This window comes from Balaenoptera ricei, chromosome 19 (genome assembly GCF_028023285.1).
Source record: "Balaenoptera ricei isolate mBalRic1 chromosome 19, mBalRic1.hap2, whole genome shotgun sequence".
In the NCBI taxonomy this organism is placed as follows: Eukaryota; Metazoa; Chordata; class Mammalia; order Artiodactyla; family Balaenopteridae; genus Balaenoptera; species Balaenoptera ricei.
The window spans coordinates 53512813-53535421 of record NC_082657.1 but is presented as its reverse complement, the minus strand read 5'-3'; positions in this window follow the sequence as shown (position 1 = coordinate 53535421).

Here is a 22609-nt window from a genome sequence, read left to right as displayed (position 1 = left end):
GAAACAGACACTTTAAGCAAGTTTTCTTTTCATTTTGGTACATTAAGTGGCTATATTACAATAAAGCAAATAGATCCAAACTGTGAAGACCTTCTGTGAGAAAGCAGAACCCTGAATGCCCTCCTGTTTCCATGTGCCCAGAACGCACACGGTTAGAAAGGGCAGGGCATCTGTGCTTCTGGTTGTTTGCAGAGTTTACTGTAAGAAAAGTCAGAATATCAAGCGATTGAACAGAGGCATCTTGCCAACTGTGAGAGCAAGCTGGGAAACAGTTTAAGGAACAAAAAGATTCTTGTCTGTGAAGATGTCCAGTTTTTCTGAGTGTTGGTGTGGATATTTATGTCACTTTGGGGAAAATGATGCCACAGACGGAATGCCTGATAGGAGGGTGGTTGGCAGGCAGATCAGACAGCAGGTTGTAATGGTTCAGTTGAAAAACAAATATTGTTTATGTAACAGGTCGCACACCCAGGCCAAAAGAGCCCTGTTAAGACAACATTTTCTAAGACATACGACTTAACGGTTTTTGCGTTTTTTTGCTTGGCCAAAGCTGAGGATTCAGACAGACCTGTGTTGAGCAAGTTGGGTTAACAATTCTCAAAATCGGCCAGCTCTAGAGGCGGAGCCAGACTCTAGTGTTCTCATCTGTAAAATGGGAGCTACACTTGGTCCCTTCACAGAGGTCTATGGTGGAGACAAAATGAAATAATTACCAGCTGCCTGATAGTGGGATTTTGTTTGTTTATTCTGGGCTCCTAGGAAAAGTGATAAAGTCCACCAAATAACAACGTGTGTTTCAAAAAATCTTTGGAGAGAATCTTTAACCTGAGAAGGTATGATAACAGCAAAAAGACTGTAACTAAGCCCAGTACATAGTTATTGAATTCCCACCATATGTGAGGCACTGGGGACTGAGATTTCTTGCTATTTCATGCATTTGAAACATAGGAAGTAGATTATTTGTTGCCTGGGTTGAAACAGTGGAGGGAAAAATGGGGAGTGATTGCTAATGGGTTTCTTTGGGGGTGACAAAAATACTCTAAATGGTAATGGTTGCATAATCCTCCAAATATGGTTAAATACGCTGAGTTGTACACTTTCAGTGGGTGAGTCGTATGGTATGTGAAGTATATCTCAATAAAACTGTTAAAAGCAATGTAGAGAAACAGTATAAAACTAAAAGAAAAAAGAAAACAAAAGAAACAAGAACACAAAACAAACATAAACAAGTCTTGGGCAGGAATATACCAAATTGACCTTGTTCCTGTCCTCATGGAGCTTGAAGTCTTGAAGAGCAGCCACACGTCTGCTAGTTGGCCAAATAAATAGGGGGTTGGATAAAGGATAAATGGGTGTAAATCAACTATGTTTCAATAAAATAAATTTAAAAAAAAAGAATAAATGGGAATAGGGCCATGATTCTACTCTGTCTACTGGAAATCACCCCACAATGAACATGTTCTTCTTTTTCATTTGAGCAGTGGTCCTCCCTGAGGTCAGAGACTATACTTAATAGTAGAGTTCCTCACAGCCACGTTTGGCCCTGGGACTCAGTTCTGGCCAACAGGATGTGAAGAGACCATGTGGACACTTTTCAAGTCACATCCCTTAGAGCAAGCTCTGCTTCCTTTTCTACTCTCCCCATGGATGGGAAACCATCTTCAGCCTTGTGAACTTTGTAGCTGGTAGAACATCAAGACAGAGGCCTGAACTGCTTATTGCTCTAGATGGCCTTACTGTCTTCTTGCATCATTTGCAATGAGAAATCTGCTTACATCCTTATCTTGGTTTTACTGTCCATAGCATGGCTCTTTTTCTCTGACTGCTTTTAAGATTTTCTGTCTACCACTGATTTAAGCAGACTTTATTTATGATTTTAAGCAGGTTTTGATTGTGATGTGCCTTTGTCTAGTTCTCATGTCTCTTGTGCTAGGGAAACATTGGCTTTCTCAGATCTATAGGGATATAGCTTTCATTAAGTTTGGGAAAAAACACAACTGGCATGATTGCTTCAAATATCTTCTTCCCCCATCTATCCTCTCTTTTTTTTTTACAGAATACAATCACAAATCTATTAGGCTACTTGAAATTGTCCTTCAGTTCACACTGATAATCTTTTCTTTCTCTAATTCTTTTGTTTTTTTCTCTCTGAGTTTTATTTTGAAGTTTCTATTGCTAGAGTTCCATGATCACTAATCTTTTCTTCTATGATGTCTGATCTGGAGTCAATCTCGTCCAGTGTATTTTTCATCTTATACACCATAGATGATTTCATCTCTAGAAGTTCAACGTGGGCTATAAAAAATATATATATATGAAGCAAGACCTTCTTGAGTACTCTCCCTGATGCCCCAAGAAATATGAATTCTCACTGGGGAAAAAGACATTATTCCTGGCCCTGTGTAAGTATCAGGCAATGTTCCCTTTAATGCTTTTGGTTGGTTCTTTGCCTTATTTGGGGTAGTTTGCTTACAGGCATATAATGATTGTGAATATGCAAGAAGGACTGTCTGCTGATCTTTGGGGTTCTTGCTAAGTGCAGCTCTTTCCTCTCCAAAACTCTGCCCTGTATATGCTAGTCATGGTGGTCTGCACGCTCTAGCTGCCTTGATCTCCCTGGACACTCAGCTCAATCATCCAACTCAAAGAGTTAAAGGTTTCACCTGGGATCCCCCTTGTCAGAAACAAGCTGGGGCAATCGTAGCGCTAGCTTTGTTTCTCTCCCTCTTCTCAGGGATCACTCTCTTTTGTCACTTGGTGTACAATGCCTTGAAAATAATTTTTCCATGCATTTTGTCTCATTTTGTTTGTTGGTTTGTTTCAAGTGGGTGGGTAAATCTTGTTAATCCATCTTGTCTGGAACAGAAAATATGCTTTCCAGTATCTTATCTAGTCTTATCAATGAGCCTTTGGAATAGCTAACCCCACCCCCCTTTACCAGAAGAAGATGAGGCTCAGACAGGTAACGTAAGTTCTCTAAGCTTACACAGCTTGTGATCCATAGGGCCCAGATTTCATCCCAGATTTGTCTTTCGGAAATAGTTGTTTATATGATTTCACGTGCTCTGTGTTCCCTTCACTTAAAACGCTCTGCGGTGGTAGGAGAGGGGTTAGGCTTGAAAATAGGCCACAAAATACTGTTTGGAACCCTGTAGGCCAGTTCCCTGCTCCTTTAGGGCGTGAAAATTAAGTCAGGGTGGAAATTTGAACGCATGGTTCAGACTCAGGGACTACACAAGTGACAGTCATTTCTTCCTTTCTCATAGCAAACAGTCTTCTAGCTCAGTGGGTCTCAAAGTTGAAAACAAACAAACAAATGAACCCTTGACTGGGGAGGATACACGAAGTTCTGAGTTATGAAGAATGATAAAATTGAGAAGATACAGAAAAGATTGAAAATTAATAAACTTAATTCCTTGCCCGAGATTCTGGCATGTGCCCCCAGTGAGAACCATCAACACGTAGAAATAAATTCTTCCAAGTGGAGAATTTCATACTCTGAGTGAAAGTATACAATTAGTTTTTACTTTCAGCACCCTCTTTTCTTCCATGGATATGCTCACCTCCACTCACTGTGGGTCGGCTGAGACCTGGTTGGCCATATAATGCAGACCCAGCCAACCATTAGAACCACTTTTCTCTGACTGTGGCAATTGGCTTAGTCCCATGCCCCAAGCTGAGTCATTCCAAGTTCTTCCCTAGGACTTCGTTCATCTAGGGCTGAAAGAAAAGGGGTTTTGTCTTTGGGGATACAGAATTAGAAGGCATGAATCAGAATTATCTGGGAGCCATCTCCTAAACCATGCAAAGAAAGCTTGTGTGCAGTAGGAGTGAATCCGATGAGACACAAGAGAAACACAACCAAGAATTAGAGTACAGTGGGGATGGGGGCAAGACGTCAGAAAAATGTAGGTCATCAGAGTTTAATCATTCATGATCTCCACATCCCATAGTGCTGCAGCCAGTACTTGGACTTCCCAGTTACATGATCTGATAAATCCTATCTTTTTAAATTGGTTTGAGTTGGGTTTCTGTTACTTACAACCAAGAGAGTCCTGGTGAATAAAGAGGAAGTAATTTACCCAATGTCAAGCTTCTGAATTAGTAGGGGGGCTGGAATGAGAATTCTACTTATTCTATTTCAAATATATCAGGCAAGAGAGAGAATTCAGGACCCTGTTTCTTTACATCACGGTGAGCAAAGGCTGCCGCATGCACAAAAACTACTGACAGTTTTTATTATTATTGACGTGTGTGTCAGAACCGTAAAAGCTTAGTGTCAGGCCCATCCTAAGGGTATTATATGACCGTTCCGCAACCTGTGAGGAAGATCTTGTTATGGTCTCCCTTTTGAAGGTGAGGAAATGAAGGTTTGAGGAGGTTAAGTGCCTCAAATCCAGAACCGGTTAGTGTCAGAGCCAGGATTCTCAAATGAAGGCAGCCTGACTTCCACGCCATGCTCTTGACGGCTGTGCTGTCTTGTCCCTGAGCCTGTGTATCAAAATCCTTCTGCTTGAGTATCAGGTGACATCAGGAAATGATCTTTGACCAGTCTCTGACAGAATAGTATGAATTTTCGTTCTATATCAGGCACTTTCCTCCAGATTTCTCCCTGAAGGATGAAAGAGCAAGAGGAAGCCACACATCAGAGCAGAGGAGGAGAGAGGCATAGGATTGCTCCCCCTCTTGTAAAGCTGTCTTCTCACAGTTCTTTATGCAAATGATTCTTCATCTGATGCTTGCTACATTTAAGAGAGTGCTGGTCAAGATTGCTGAGAGTGAATTCTGGTACACAAGGGAATACCCTTAACACACCTTTCCAAAAAGCTGTATGATCCCATCTCAGGTGCCGTTCTAGCAGAATTTAGATGCCGTTCCTGCTGATCTAGTGAATCGGGAACAGATCGATGTGCTTTTCCTTCAGTGACACCAAAGCACTTATTTTACAAAATCCTCAGTTGTCCTGATCACCATATGAGAAAAGAAAAGCCCAAAGGGAAAACACTGAGGCTGGCGCCATCTTTGCAATGTTCTGTATCTGAATATATACACAACATCCATGAGTCAATAATATGCATGTCACTCGAAGTGGACCAATGCCTGTTTGGACAAGTGAGACCAGGAAATAATTTTCCTTATGGCCATTTTTCATTTGAAATTGTTGTTGCTGTTGTTGTGAAAAAGTTAAGTCAGCTTTTAACCATCAGTGAGGCCAGATCTAAAGAAAATGACACAGACGCCTCTGGCATTCACTGCAATGGCTTTTGGCTTTATCAGCAGTAGGGTTTAGACAAGTCCTGCTGGGACAACCGAGGAGAACTCGGTAGGGGCTGCATGCTTAGACAGGGTGGGGCTGGGAAGCAGTCACAGAAGGCCCACCCTGGGTCTGGGCTATGGGAACGATAAACACAGAGTAGACTCCCATGTCCTAGGGAGGAAGAGAGCATCATCAAGCTCTTTGGAAGAACGGAACTGCAGGGTCTCCTGTGGCTTTGCTGTCACCTCATCCCCGAGTTCATCGTCACACGTGTCTTTCTCAAACACCAGATGGTCTCTGCCTCAGAGCTGGCAGGCTAAGGCTGCTCTTCTCCCAGTTGGCCAGTACCTACAGGCTAGAGTTCACGGGAAGAAAGTGGATTTGGAACTGAGCAGAGTGGCATACTGCCCCAAACCTGCTTGGGTAGCTTTATTCAGCAGATGGTGAACAGGGAGCCATGAGTCTCGTACTGGCCCTGCTGCTTACTGTCCCTGTAAATCTGGGCAAATTCAATGACCTCCCTGAGCCCCAGGAGTCGCATCTAAAAATGAGTGGGTACAGCCTGAAGAAACCTTTGAGATTCTCTAATGAAAACAAGCCATGATTCTAAGAGGGAAAGGACCGTCCAAGAGACCACTGTCCTTTTGGGTGTAGAATCTTCCGGAGATTCAAAATTCCCCATGTTTGTTCTCCACCCTCGGGTTGGAAGTAAAGGGACAGAAAGTAGATGAGAGGGAAGCATCAGAATCCCTCAGTACATATTCAAAGGACCCTGCCGTACTAATGTTTCCTTAATATTTGTCTTTAAACCAATTCACTCTTTTTTTTCCACAATAAAAGTACTTAAAAAGTAATCCTTATATCATTTGCCATAATAAGAATTGTTAAACATTGTATTATTTTCCTTGTATTTTTTTTTCAATCACCTTCTCATGAGACACTGTTGCCAGCCAAAGGTTCTAGCCCCAGGCTTGTTCTTTCTTTAATGCTTGCTAATCTCTCTTTTTAATGGAGAGGTATTAAAAATCTCCTAGTTCCAGGCCAAAATATTTCCCCCTGATGTAACCAGCAAGTGAGAAAGTGAGTCCCTTTTCAATTCTGTTCAGTTCTTGAGATTTCACTGTTATTGTGTTCGTGCACTTCCGAAAATCATCTCCAGAACTATCACTGGCACGTGGTTAGCATTTTCTGCCCTCGGGAGTGGGGAATGCAGGCTCTCCCAGGCCTAACCAGAAGTCCAGTTAAACAGTTTAATCCTTGTTAGGGTGAAATCAGTCCTGGCCATGAGAGGGATTTCCTTGCAAAGGGCAGGATGCTGTACTTTTATCCCTGTTTGCTTTGGTGCAAAAAAAAATTTTTTTTTAAGAGATTGGAGTTTGTTTGTTTGTTTGTTTGTTTGTTTATTTTTGGCTGTGTTGGGTCCCCGTTTCTGTGCGAGGGCTTTCTCCAGTTGGGGCAAGCTGGGGCCACTCTTCATCACGATGTGCGGGCCTCTCACTATCGCGGCCTCTCTTGTTGCGGAGCACAGGCTCCAGACGCGCAGGCTCAGTAGTTGTGGCTCACGGGCCCAGTTGCTCCGCGGCATGTGGGATCTTCCCAGACCAGGGCTCGAACCCGTGTCCCCTGCATTGGCAGGCGGATTCTCAACCCCTGCGCCACCAGGGAAGCCCTGGTGCAAAATTTATACAGGTCTTCCATAAAAATTAATTATTCTCAGACAATACCTGTCCTGCCCAGTACTTGCTGGAGAGCAGCAACACAGAAGCCTCAGCAACTAGGACCAGGATTTGGACAAGCCACATCCCTCTAAACCGTTTTGGCAAGTCGTCAAGCGTCTTGAGACCTGGTGAAGTTTATATTCTTACACACCGACTGAAATCAGGCTCTTCCTAATCACACAAAACATCCATGAGGAAGTCCACACAGGTCGAAATGTGACACACAGCACTAAAACTTAAAGGCAAAGAGGTTTGATCGAAAAATCCCTGTTTTTCTTTCTAAACAGTACATCTTAATATCGGAGTGTGTTGACGAGCACTGCTAACTGCGTGGATACGGCAGGAAATGCTGCTGGCGAGTGATGAACTGCAAGTGAACAGGGACACGGGGATCTGGGTCTCAGGACCAGGGCTGCTTCCAGACCAGGGGCTGTCCAGCAGATCACAGAGGCTGAGGTTGCATGATGAGGCATCAGGGTCCTGGTTACGGGGCTCTGTCGTCCTCTGCGTGTCACACAGGTTTTCCATTTTCTTTATCAGGCAGGATGTCGTAGTGGTGGTGGAAGGATCACTCAGTGAACCGCCTGAACTCGGGAGCTGTTCAACTCATCATCTCATTTAAACCTTATCGTGATCAAATTATGTAGATTTGGTGATTCCACTTTTACATTAAAGACTGAAGCTCAAAGAAGTCAAGACGCCTACAGTGACAGAGTAAGTTATGAGGTGGGGAACCCAGTTGTCAGAGTCAGGCTTGCTCCGTTGTGTTTCCTGAAATCTTCAGCCCCTATTTGCCTCTATGATTGAATCTGCCTTTCCCATCCCTCCGGAAGCCCTTCCTCCTCTGCCATGGGTGCTTTGGTTCTGTGGAAGCTCCAACTGGAGCATTTTCAGTACAGAAATGTTATGTTTCAAAGACACTTATATCCTTCTTACACACACACACACACACACGCATACACACGCACGATCTATTTGGAAGAAAGAGTTTACTAGGGTTCCTTAATGGAACTTTGAATAAATTATATGGGACATTTTTCTACCCATAGTAACTCAGAGAAATACATGCCATTTTGAAGAAGATTTAGAGCTAAAAAACAAAACAAAACAACAACTAAAAGAACACAACACAACTATATCTTTGCTAGAGAATACCTACTGAAGACAGAAAAAGAAAGCTTACTCTAATTTGACGATTTAATGAGGGAGTTTGATGTTACATATGAAGTTCAATTGCTATAATTTGTCATGATGCCCTAGAAGGGTTAGGTGATTCTGGCTACATTTACTATTTCTGCCGTTTAATAAGTTTTTATTGAGCACCTACTGTGTGCCACACACTGTACCAGGGATACAGGTGTGAATGAGCATTAGGGAAAAAATACAAGCTGTGATGGGAGTCTTTCACAGGGAGCTTAACCTTGTTTGCAACTAGAAAGAAGACATGATTTTTAAGCTTGCTTCCAAGGAAGAATATACGCAGTGTCAGAAGTTCCCAACTTAACAAAAATTGTATCAGTATACCACCAAACTCATTTAGAAATAAAATTCAAGTAGGAAAAAAAGCTTCTTAAATATAGCATCAGTTCTCTCAACCATTTGATAATAGATGTCTAATCTGGGAGAAGATTAAGGGTGTTGCCATAAATCATTTATTCACTTGTTTCCTTTTAGTGGTAAAATACTGTAACAAAATTTGCCCTTTTAACCATTAAGTGTACAGTGGCATTAATTACATTCACAGTGTTGTGCTACCATGACCACTATTTCTAAAACTTTTCCATCACCCCAAACAAAAACTCTGTTATAATTAAGCAATAACTTGTTTTTTCTTCCCCTATCCCCTAGAAACCTCTGAATCTATTTTCTTTCTCTATGAATTTGTCTATTCTAGATATTTCATGTAAGTGGAATCATACAATATCTGTCCTTTTGTGTCTGGCTTATTTCACTTAGCATACTGTTTTCAAGGTTTAGCCACATTGTAGCACGTGTCAGAACTTCATGCCTTTTGATGGCTGCATAATATTCCATCCTATGGATCTACCACTTTTGTTTATCTGTTAATCTGTTGACAGACACGGGTTGTTTTCACCTTTTGGCTATTGTGAATAATGCTGCAATGAGCACTGGCATACAAGTATCTGTTCAAGTCTGTTTTCAATTCTTTTGAATTGTCTTTTCAATTCTTTTTGGAATTGCTGGATCTTAATTCTACGTTTAGCTTTTTGGGAAACCACCACCATTTTCCACAGCAGCCTCAGTATTTTACAGTCCCATCAGCGATGTACGCGGGTTCCAATTTCCCTACACCTTCACTAACACTTATTATTTTCCATTTTTTGATTGTAGCCATTGTAGTAGACATGAAGCGATATCTTTGTTTTTGATGTGTGTTTCCCTAACAACTATACTGAGCATCTTTCCATGTGCGTATTGGCCATCTGTATATCTTCTTTCGAGAAATCTCTATTCAAGTATTTTGCCCATTGTTTAATTGGGCTGTTAGTCTTTTTGTTGTTGAGTTTTAGGAGTTCTTTATATATATATATTTTAATATATAATATATACTGTAATATATTATATTATATATTTTAATATATATTTGGATATTAAATCTTTATCAGATATACGATCTGCACATTTCCCCCACATTTTGCAGACTGTCTTCTCACTTTCTTAAGAATGTCCTTTGGTGCATGAAAGTTCTTAATTTTGATGACGTTCCATTTATCTATTTGTTGGTCATGTTGCACATCTTTCTAGAGTCTGTATTAGTTTGCTAGGACTGCTGTAACAAAGCACTTCTGGCTTTTTGTTTTGCCATAACAGAAACACCTTCGGTTTCCTTTGAGAGCTCTCTCTTTGGCTTGCAGATAGCTGCCCTCTTGCTGCCTCTTTACCTGTTTTTTTCTCTGCACACACACATCCCTGGTATCTTCGTGTGTCCAAATTTCCTCTTCTTATAAAGACACCAGTCATATTGAATAAGGGCCCACCTATACAAACTCACTTAGCCTCCATTACCACTTTACGGATTCTGTCTCTAAATAGGGTCACATTTTGAGGTACCACCAATCCATCCCATAAGAGAGTCATATCTATGAATCCATTGTCAAATCCCATTCGTTGAATTTTGCTTTCAACAAATACTTATTGACTGCATAGCCTACGGCAGAGAATGTGCCAGGAACTACATAATAAGACAGAAAGACTCCTGCCCACATGAAGCTCACTTTCTTGTTAAAGGAGACAGAAAATAAGTAAATAAATAAATAACATTTGACATTTTAATAAACATTTTTATCACGGGACTTGTAACAAGTCCTGCGATTAAAAATAAAATAAATATTAAAAAAATTTAAATTAAATGCCAGAATATAATAGGACAGAGAGTGACTGGGGGAGAGAGAGGGTACTTAAACTGAATGATCAGGGAAGCCCCCTCTGAGGAGTTGATATTTCAACTGGCGCCTGAATGATTAGAAAGGACCTGTTATTGAAAGACCTAGGAGAAAATTCAACCTTAACTGCATTGAAAACCACACTCTTAAATCCAGACCACTTGCTCATAGTAGCAGAGGCAAGATTTGCACCCACGTCTCCCAACTTACTTTTGAAACAAATTGTATTGTGCAATTCAAGATTAATCAGTCAAGTTTGAACGACTCAGTAGTTTATCACTAGTGGGAGAAAAGGTAAAGGGTAAAAAGGGATGTGATTTCTATTTATTTATGTATCAAATTTAAAGAATCTTTGGCAGCCATGAGAGTGTAATCAAATGACATATTAACTTGACCAGTATTTTGACAAGCTGCCCTGGAATGTAGGTTCCCAGAATTACTTAAAATCAATAAACAACATTCCTTGCTGGGGAAGGTGGCAGGCACCCTGATCAGCTATCCTGGAAAGGAAAGCAATGCATGCATTCCAGGCTGGCCGAGGGCCGGCCACATTAGGATTTCTGGGTGGCCAAGGAGAAACAAGAAGATGCAAACGCATGGTCTTTGGTGAACTCGCCTGATGAATATCAAAATGACAAATTGACTCTTATAGTCCCCAGTGCCTGATGGCAAAACACAGTGGGAGCTCAGTGTACAAGTCACACTGAACTCTTGCAGGATTGCGAGGAACCCAGCCCAGCTCTCAGAGTCCTTCTGGACCCCAGACCAAACTCTCCTCCTTGGGAAAGCACCGCCCAAAGAAAATCTGCCCCAACACACTGTCTTTTCTCAGAACGCAACTCCCAGATCGTTGCATTTCCCAGCACAATCTCAGCACACTACTGTCTATAAAATAGATAAACAACAAGGACCTACTGTATAGCACAGGGAACTCTACTCAATATACTGTAATGACCTATATGGGAAGAGAATCTCAAAAGGAATAGATATATGTATATGAGTAACTGAATCACTTTGCTGTACACCTGAAACTAACACAACATTGTAAATCAACTACACTCCAGTGTAAAATCAAAAAGTAAAACAAAATAAAATACAAAGAGTAAGAGAAGACCCTTCTCTAGGGAGAGAGTTTATTTCTGATTCCCTAGGAATCAGTCTTATTTGCGCTCTTTTCTAACTTGAGCAGCAGAGACAATGTTTCTTTGGGGTTTTGCTGAGCCTTAATCACCATGAACTCTACCACCTCGCTTCTTGCCCCAGGCAGAGTGTTTTAATCCCAGCTTCATTTCTCCAACCTTTGCACATAGCATTTTGTACACTCAGGGCATTTTCCATATTCTGCCTCCTTTTTCTGTGGGTTTTTTTTTCCTTTATTACTCCTCCTCAGTTACATGTCTCTGTATATAAGGGCCATGTCTTATTCATCTTTGCCTGTACCACCACACCTACCGTGCTTGGAACAAATGCTTTCTCCATAATTTTTTTTTTTTTTAAATGGCAGACAAATTCAGTGAGTTTTGAAAGCTGTTTCACTGTTTGCCTTTACAAATTGAGAGCTGCCATTGTGGGTTTCTGCATAGCTGTCATAAGCCAACTCTCTGATAAATGTACTAGGTGGATACTATAGAAAAAAATGATGTAAGGTTGCCACATCAGAAAATCTAATTGCCCTATTTCGAAAGGAGAGGAACAAAACTAAGTAGAACAATTTTGTTTTTAATTTACCAACTGGGGAAATTGATATAACAAATGTCTACTGTCTAACCATCTACAAGCCACAAATGTAAGACTTGATGGGACAAAGACAAAGAAAAGAGTTATTAGAACAGCGCATTCGAAAAATGAACAGTATATATAACACAGGTGTAGTTTTAACCAACACATCTGTGTGTAAGCGGTAGCACTATAAATTATTTTAAACATAAATAGTAATATACATTAAAAGGAGTGAGAATACTCATTTGCATAGACCCAATTCTCTGTGTCAGGGGAATTCATATCAAGGAAATAATTCAAATAGATAAAAGGCAATTCTTTACTAATAGAGACAAGATTTTTTTTCATATCTATATAAAAATTAAATTTACAAATTATATAGTTGTTAGACTTTCAGTATTTTAAGATCAGCATTATAATTCAGGCAGCTGATGTATCAAACTTTGCTTACTTCTACCACTAGAATATGAAACAGCACAAACTGGGATATGTTTTGATACTAGTTTTAAAATGCAACTGTAAAGGTATATCAGTGATTACCAATAGCCAAAATATGCTGGTCTGAAATGAAACTTCATGGATGTGTCTTCTCACAGCAAAGAAAAGATCAAATACATTTTTGTGGAAACTTTCCTAGATAGGAAAAAAAAAAAGTGGAAACTTTCCTAGATAGGAAAGAAGATAGTGCTCACATGCAGCAAAGCAGGTATCTTCCTTCAGGGCTTGTGAAAACAATGCTGAGATCTGAAAATTCATTAGCATAATTTTCCATAACCTTTGAATTTTCTTAGAGACTAGGAAAGATGCCGTTAGGTTAGAAACACCCAGTGTTCTAAGAGGGGGACCATTGAAGTCACTTCTAGAAACCAAATAAATGACTTAATCTTTTGAAAGAGAAATAATCTTCTCTAAAGAGCCTAGTGCCTTTTATTAAACTGATGAGCATTTACAAATGTGTGTTGATATTAAAAGGCAGTTTGTGTTTGTGCCAAAATAGCTCTACATACATGTGAGTGGTTTTCCTACGAGGCTGGTGAGTCAGGGGACAAATGCGAACTGGTGTCAGAGAAGGATTTGATAAAGTTGCCCCGATGGTTGTGTGTGCAGGATTATGACATGGGAACTAGATGATGGGACCCCTGAACACAATCATAGATGATTGAGGAGGTTGATTGATAACTTCTTGTCAACTTGGTGGGAGGTCTGCCGCAGCGTGACGTGGGGATCACTCCCTGACTCTGTCCTGTTTGTCATTTTTTCTATCAGTTACTTGGGTTGAAAGTATGCTTATCACATTTTCAGCTGCCACAAAGTGGAGAGGGGTTGCTAATAGCACAGATGACAGAACCAAGGCACAATGAAATCAACAGGCGGGAACAGTGTCCGAAAATGGAATGCAAATAGGGAGAAAAGGAAATCTTGCTTTGGGGGCTAATAGTAAAATCAATAAGTTTACCATGGGAGACATGAGACTTGGTGAGAAAGCAGGGAAAAGAGGTCTGATTTTTTTTTTCCCCATGCATTTCCAAATCAAATAGGGATCTTTGAAATCATGAAGACATTGAAATTTTAAAAATCAGGGTGTTTATGTCATGAAGTCTGATGGTTCTACCTTCCTTTGCATCAGACTACCCCTGGAGTACTGTGTGTAGATGAGAGCCTCGCATTTCAAGGGGTTCACTAAAAAAAGTAGAGAGAAATCAGAGGAAGGTCGACAAAAGAGTGAAAGGGAACAGAAAGCCAAATGGTACTAGATTGTTATTCTGTGCCTGGGACTGTGCTATGCTGGAAACTTTATATTTTATTTCCCCAGAGCCCTATGACATGGGCTGTGTTCATCAGTTTATAGATGAGGAGACTGAAGCTTAATTTAAGGAAATCGTTTACAGATTCAAGGGTAACAAAGGGCCAAATTGAGATTTGAATCTAGGTCTATAAGTTGCCTAAACTTAAACTGCTTTCTCCTCCAAAGAAGCCATCCAAATTCATTGAGGACACAAGCATTGTCTACATATATTTTAAGCCTTAGCATATGGAAGAGGAAACAGACTGAATTATGTGGGTTTCCAGACATAAGAACTAAGGCATTTGGTACAATTTCGTGGAGCAACTAATTTCTGCTTAATTTAAGGAAGAAGTGTTACTGAGAATTATCCCACCATGCAAAGATCCGTCCACATAAATCTTGAATTTCCTTTTACTGGAACAGTTGAAGCAAAGAATAGAAGGTCATCTATCATGGATATGTGGAAAAGATTCCTCTCTTTCTGAGCTCAGAGACCTGCACCATCCTTTCCAACACAAAAAATTCTGTGAGTCAATAAGCCAAGCCCACAAGAAATTCAACTATATTCAGAAAGGACCAATTTGCCAACTTCTCTGCTTTAGTACTTTTGAGCTTCTGCTGTTTAATCCCATGTAACATTCCAGATTGCTGGCATTTCTTTTCCAGCCCTACAACTCACTGGCCCTGTGACCATAGATCAGGTTACCTAACCTTTTCAGTATCATTTTCTCCACATGCAAATGGGCATGATAATACTGCCTTCTTCAAACGGTTGTGCAAACATCAAATAAGACATTCATTTTTTAAAAATGCTAAGCACCATTCCCAGATCATAGCAAAATCTCAGTCAGTGTTAATGATTGATAGTAACAGCATTGTGACTGTAGTTGTGATAAACAGAGTGACTTACATTTTGTTTTTCTTGTCTATTGTTTAATTCTTCAGCAAGGATATGAAGCTGCTCAATGAGGCAGTTAGAGGCTCAGATGGCCCAGAGTATCCGAGGGGCTGCCTTTCCTATTACTCCACTGCACAGTTTATCTTAGAATCAAGCCAGCCCCTGGCAGAGTATCAGCAGGTCTGGGGAGGGACCCAGACATTGAATTCCACTGGGTTTCAGGACATGAGTCAAGGACCAAGAACCCCTTCCATGGGCACCTTTTATCTTCTTGCTATTTTTGTTCTTGAATGTCTTTTTGATCATTGACGTTTATATGTGAAGCATGTTCATTTTAACACATTCAACTAGTTTGGAAGTATGTAAAATACAAAATGGGAGTCCACCCTGCCGTGTACTGACCCCGGACCCCCCAATCCCCAGTGCCCACCTCCACACGTGTGCACATCCCCAAAAGGAGAGCTTGGTTGAGAACTTGATGTGTTATCCTTCCAGATTTTTATTTTTCCTTTTCAACCACAGAGTTCCCACTTTCCTATTTCATTTATATGCTCAACAATCGTGAAGTGTCGCCACTTTACATATGGCCATAAGGATCAGAGTGGGCTATTCTCCCACAGACAGTAAGTAGCCATTAGGGTTGGAACTCTGCTCTAAATCTGCTGATTCTTATCCCAACAAAGGCTGCCTTAAGGTTGTTTAAACCAGCCTTCTGGCTTATGGCATAAAGAATCATCAAAAAGATTATGCAAGCAAAATTGAATTCATTAGTATTTGCTTTGAAGATTTTACATTGAAGAGACTACTAATTTATAGAACTCTGTAGAGAAATATTTAACCAAAACCTTTATCATCCAAGAATGTATCATAATTATTTTCTTTAAAATGTAAGACAAAGAATAACACTTAAATTTTTAAGAAGCGATTTAGACATTTTGATATCTTATGTTTAGAATAAAATATGATTTGATAGACCCTCAATTTCTAGTTAGTTTAGTCTTTTCCTACCACCAACTTGTGGGAGGGGTTCAAAACACTGCAATTCAGGGGAAGAAAATGTTTATCTTTTTCCATAATGCTTCCTTTTTTGGGAGTTGTTTATTTAATAATCAGAATCAGACTCTTTTTTTTGCTGGCTTGGGAAGTGGCTACCAGTTTCGGATCCATTCTGATTTGATTAATTGGACCGCAGAGAAGATACTGGAGCAAAACTGACTAGAAGTTTCCTTTTTTGAAACTAAACATTTGTGCTTTGCTGCATTTTTTTGCCTGTATACATGAGACCACAGTGTTATATGTTCCTAAGTCCACTGTTGAATTGAGAACATTTGGGGTTTTATTTTGTGATACCTTCTCTTCCTGATGGATAACTTTTTGAATTTTAAATTCAGTGCTCGTGGTACATGAAATTTTCAGACTCAGGCTGACATGTCTGTGACAGGTCCTTGGTGTAGCTGGCGGCCCTTTCATATGTCACAGGATGCCATGTGGTCAGGTTATACAGACCAGAGTTTCCCAGGCAACCGAGTCATGCCCTATGGGGATTCCTTGGGGAAGTTGAAAAAAGATGTCAGAGATGAGAGGTCTGGAGCCACCACGTCTTAAAGCCATTGTTTGCTTTCTTTTGTCTTCTTCCCCGCATTCCCCATCATTCTACCGGAGTGCATTGTGGGAAATGCATTCCATCACTGGCACTCCAGAAACTTCTTGGGGACACACAGAATTTTTTTTTTTAATTTTATAGATTTGTGCTTTAAACTAGTAAGATATTCACAATGGATAAAATCACTTTAAAGTGAAGCATTGTAACGTGAATCAAGGTACATAAAATCATTGTAAAGTGAATCAACTTACATAAAAATAAGTAAATAGCTCAGGTGATACACAGATTTGGGGAGAAAAAAGAAAGAAAAATTATGAGGTTGGCAGAGAACAATTGGACTCAGTTTCCAAAACTTCTATCATTCTAGTTTTTCTTTTTCTTAGTCCTTAACGACAACGATGGATGATACCTAACACTTTATTTTCCTTCGAATTCACAAAAGTTTCATATCTATCGATGCCTATCTGTGTAACTGTATGATCGTCCTTGAATTTTTTTTTCAACAAGGAGGAAGAGTTATTATTTGTTGACTGGAGGGAGAGAGAGACCTACAAAATTGCCTCCTGGTTCATGTCAAGAGAGCTTAGTCTGGAGCCTGATAAGCCTTTTTCTCATTCCCAGCCTCATCATTCACTAGTCAAGTGGCCTTGGGGAGTTCTTTGACCTCTCTGTGCCTCAGTTTCTTTCTCTGTACAGATTTTTTTTAAGTGATGAGCTTGGGCACAGCAACTGGCATAATCCCTTCTTGTACATATTACAGAGTAATACTTCCTTAGAGAATAGCCTCATAACAAAGGTAATCTAATCTGTCTTAAAAAACAAAATCTTGCTAGGTTGAAATCAAGCCTCAGTTTTTTTGTTTGTTTTTTTTTTTCCAATTTCTTCAAAGAGGATAGAGGCTCAAAATAAATGCTCAAGGTTACTGGATGGAATGCAAAACTCAAACACTTTTTCCCCCACCCCCGCCTCTATTACTAGAAAGTGGATCTCGCAAAATAGTCCTTTGAGAAAGGGGATTGATTTACTCCTGTAATAATTCCAAAGATAATATTAAGAGTCTTTTCTGTGCCATGCTCAGGGCAACGATCACTAAGGTTTGTTGCTCATTTGCTATGTACGAAACGTTACATCACATAATTCTCACGATACACATGTGAGATTTGGACTGCTTTCTCCCTGTTTTACAGATGGAGGAACTAAGGCTTGAAAGGAATAAGTAACTTGCTCAGATGACAGAACAGTTTTATCCCAGGGCAATCTGCCCTACTCTCATTTTTCCCCCCTCTCCCTCCTCCTCTTCTTTCTTCTTCATGTTATTATACAAACCTTGATGGAGCCCTTGCTACATGTGAGTCACACATATTGGAGTCCCTCCAGGGTGGATCTTGAGACCTATTGTCTTCTTATTCTAGACTCTGTGGCTTCAACCCTGAGACACACACATGTGAGTCACTTCACATCACTTCACGTTTTGATATCTCCAGCCTGGATCTTTTCTCTGAGATCCTACTCCAGGCATGCACCTGTCAGTCTCAAGGAGAGGCCAAACTCAACATTTGAAAAGCTTCCTTCTTTGTGTCTCACCTCTCACCTCACCTTGTCTCAAACTAAATGCTCTTCAGAGATGCCACCTCACTGAATGGTATGCCCATCCCCCTAGCCGCGAAGCCAGAAACAGCACTTGTTCCAAACACTTTTGTCTCCCTGCCCCCAGGATCGGCTCTTGCCAATGCCTCTCACTTCCTTACATGTCTCTGCGTCTCCACCTTCACCACCCTGGCCTCCCGACCTCATCTCTGGCCTCCACAACAGCACAATTAGCCGTCCTAATTGTACCCCCGACCCTTGTTCCTTCCCGGTCCATCCTCCGCACCTCAACCAGAGCGGGATTTCTCCCAGCGCTGATTTCCTCATGTGGCCGCATCCCTGTCTTCAAGCTTTTCAGTGGATGCCATGGATCTTGTAATGAAGACCAAACTTTGAACATCCTTCCAGGCCTCTTTTATGCATCCTGTCTCATCACTCTCTGCCCTTTGATCTCTGCGTGTCGGCTACCCTGATCTTCTGTCAATCCCTTAAATGAGCCACCTTCACCCAGATGCCTTGACACGTGCTGTTTCCTTTGCCTGAAAAGCCACCTGCATTCCAAAGTTTACCAACATAATGTCTATATTCTCTTTATACCTCAATAAGCAGAGCTTCTTTGCTGAAGCTTTTCTTAATCTCCCATACTGGATCAGGTCTGTCGATGTCATTCAAAGCACCTTGAATAACTGATGCTTATATACTTATCTCTGTGTTTGACTAGTATCAGTTCTCTTGGCTAGAAGATGAGCTTGTGAGAACAAAGACCATGTCTCTTCAATTACCATGATACCTTCACATGCCAAGCCCAGAGGCTAGAACATAGTAGTAGCTCAATAAATATTTGAACCAATATGCTGTGATGAAACGATTATGACATAATTAAACTGTCTTGTGTTCTAGTTATCGGCGAAAACACAATCTCTGTTTCTAGAGCAGGGATTCTCAGACTTTAGTGATGATCAGGATTACCTGGAGATCTTGATAAAACAGTGCTCGGTCCCATCCCCAGAGTTTCTGCTTCAGTAGGTGTGGGTTTGTCCAAACTTTGCCTTTCTAATGAGTTCCCTGGTGATACTGCTGCTGCTGGTCTGAGGACCAGGCTTTGAGAACCGTTGTACTACCCCACATACATTTTTAGAAAACAATCACTACATCAGTGTATTCCAAACATTTTTGAGAAATCACCCCTTCTTCATTTACTGCACTATGTACAGCCTTGGATGTTCTGGGAGATGAACAGGTTTGCTCTCTGCTTAGTCATTTCCAGTCCTGGGAGAAGCTTCATACTTCAACCACTGTGCCTGGTGTTGCTCAGGGATTCAGTATCCAGCAGGGATTTGCTTTTTAGCAGGACTCTCCTGATTCTCAACAGGGACAAATGCCTGCAACTGACACTAAAAAGGAGAGGGAGGTTGGGGAGGCTTAGGTTTCAAACATCTTTCAGTGAGGAATTAGTTTTAAAGAGACACACAACAATAAAGCATACTCTGAGTCCAGACACCATCATTCACAGCAATCTTACCCTCTGCAACTGGCTGCATGCCAGCTTGGAGCCAGGTGCCTTTGTTGGATCTGAGTCAAGTGCCCTGCGGCCACCTACGGAGCACTCAGGTAGGATTCTGAAAGCCCCTCACCTCCATCCGCTCTGCTTGATTACTATTTCAGGTCCCACCAAAGGACTCCCAGCTGGCTGGCCAGGATCCAGCGGCTCAGACTTGCCCCTCCCGTCGTACGAGCTGCCCTGGGGAGGATGAGCGGGGTCGGCAGGGAGGAATGACGATTAGACTGCCTCTTTGCTTGGAGCTCACCTCAGAGAGGTATTGTTTACACATGATGAGTTTATAGCTTATTATCCTGGGCCTAGTGTCTTCGGAAAGAAATAGGAGGGCCAGACAATCGAAGCAGAGATACAGGTTTTAATGGGAAGCAAAACGGCATGATAGACCGTTCTGGGGCGCGGTGGGATGGAGTGAGAGATCACCTGCACACGGAGAGGGGCAGGTATCACATGTCCTGCAAGCAGGTGAGCTCACTGGTTCTAAGCTAGCACCACAAACAGATGCTCGAGTTCAATTCCGAGGGCAGGCAGGTGACACGCCGCTTGCCCAAAGGGCATGTGTTTGAGGACATGCCTGTCTAGTTGAATCGAAGACAGATTTGTGGGTGTTTTATTAGACATTTAAAAGTACCTAGCGTGGTGGTCATGAGAATGCATCTCACAAACATTCAACTCCAGGGAAGGGACCCAACCAAGAGCCCAGCTGCTGTGCACCGAATTCCCTTGCTGCCTTCATGCCAGGCCATTTCCTTGGGCTGCTTTTAACCAGTGGGTGCAGCAGTGACACGAAGCAGGCCCATTCCTAGGAAACACAAGACGCCTCTGCTGGCTGGCTTTGGCTTGAGGCCTCTTCCGTGGCCTTCTGGAAACTTCCTTAGATTGCACAGAAGTCTGAGGTGCTTCCACTCAACCATCCTTCCCTCTGTCCTTCTCTTGGGGTCAGACCCACATCATGGGCTGATGGGTTTTTCAGACATCCTGGTCCCTCCCCGTTTCTTCTTACAAACATGACCCCTAATATCCTTGCGGACTTACTCCTTCTCAGAGGATCCTGGTAAAATGAGAGGGCGCAGAGGAAAGAGAAACAGTTACTGAAAAGGGGTGGAGTGAGATTCTAAGAAATGCAGATATTTCTTTTTTCAGTTGGTCCAGGCTCTCCTCATCAGTATTGTTTACCAGGATTCTCTCTCTGTTTTCTGCCATCCACTGTCTCCCCTCCCCAACACACAACACACACACACATGCATACGCATATGCTCACACACGTGCTTGTTCTCCTAAAAAGGGTCTGCAACAAAGGTTCATCATCCCTGGGGAATAATTTGGCATTCAATATTTTCTACAGTCATGGCCACTTTTTAGACTTCCTGTCTTCTCTCTTACCTCAAGTGACAGTCTAGCACCTCTCAAACCACCCACCATAGCAAAAGTCATTTTCAAGACTCTAGCCTGAAAACCTATTATATTCATGGAGTCATTAAACACAAAAAATGAGATCATATAAATAATCTTTATAACAGCCCTAGGAGGTATACACTATGATTCCCAATTGCTTTTTACCTGGTAGGCAATTGTGTGTGATCGTTAGGAATCAGGAAACCTGAGCCAGATCCTGTGTTGCCTCGGCAAAGTTACTTAACCTCTCTGAGCTTCTACTCTATCATTTGAGATAATGACATTACAGAGTTATTGTGAAGATTATAGAAGATAATATTAGATATGTGAAGAGTTAACATAGGACCCTACTCCCTTTAATGCTCAGTAGGGTTGACTATTGTTATCACAAAAATAGTTATGGTAAGGAAACAGGAGCAAGTTTTCCAACCCTTAGCACAAGGTATGATACATAGACAGTACTTAATAAATATTTGCTAAATGAATAACCTTTAAGATCAAGGTTTCTCAACTTTGGCACTGTTGACCTTTTGGACAGGATAACTCTTCATTGTGGGGGTTGTGTTCTGTGCACTGTAGCATGTTTAGCAACATCTTGGCCTCTGCACAATAAACGCTGGTAGCAACCCCTAACCCAGTTATGACAACCCCAAAAGTCTCCAGACATTGCCAAATGCCCCCTGGGTATAGGGAATGACCCCGGTTGAAAACCACCATTTAAGATAGAATTGACATAGCCCCTAGATCTCAGAGGCTCAAAGTCCAAAGGGAAGCCCTCCCACCTTATTTTAGTTTTTGATTTAATTTACTATGCCGTGACAGAGCAAAATACTGTAACCGAGCAGGACCCTATGGGGCCTTCCTGGGAGAGACCTCGCCCCCATATCCTCTGCTGTAACTCCTCTCTGACGTACCTAGATAATAGTATCTGATGCACATTCCCTGAGTTGTTTTACAGATGCTAAAACCACCACCAAATGGAAGATTTAGCTACCTGATGATCATGAGCACGTAGCCCCCAGACCTACTGGCACCTAAGTTTTGATAACATTAACCCCTGTGATACCACCCTGTTACCTCACCATCAGCCAGTCAGAGAATTGTGCACGAGCTGATCGTATACCCTGGGATGCCTCTCCCTCACCTGGCCTTTGAAAATACTTTTGCTGAAACCCATCAGAGTTCAGCGTTTTAGATCACGAGCCACCTGTTCTCCTTGCTTGGTGCCTTGCAATAAACACTGCACTTTCCTTCACCACAACCTGGTGTCAGTAAGATTGGCCTTACTGCGTGCAGGCGAGTATCCCCAAGTTTGGTTCGGTAACAATACTGAGTGTTTAAAGATCAGAGAGAAGGGTCATCAACCCATTTGGAGGGGTTGGGGATAGTTTGAAAGGCTTCCCACTGAGAAATCTGAGCTCAGGCTCATGCCAATTATGGTCTATTGGATCAGCCTTTATACATGGACCCATTCAGTCAGTTGGAACTAATGATGAGAAGATCTGGCTTGGTTTCACTCCTAGCTCCATGGTTGAGAGAATGTATTCTAGCTTTTATATTTTAAAAGTTAACAACAGGGACTTCCCTGGTGGTCCAGTGGTTAAGACTTCACCTTCCAATGCAGGGGGTGCGGGTTTGATCCCTAGTCGGGGAGCTAGATCCCACATGCCTCACGGCCAAAAAA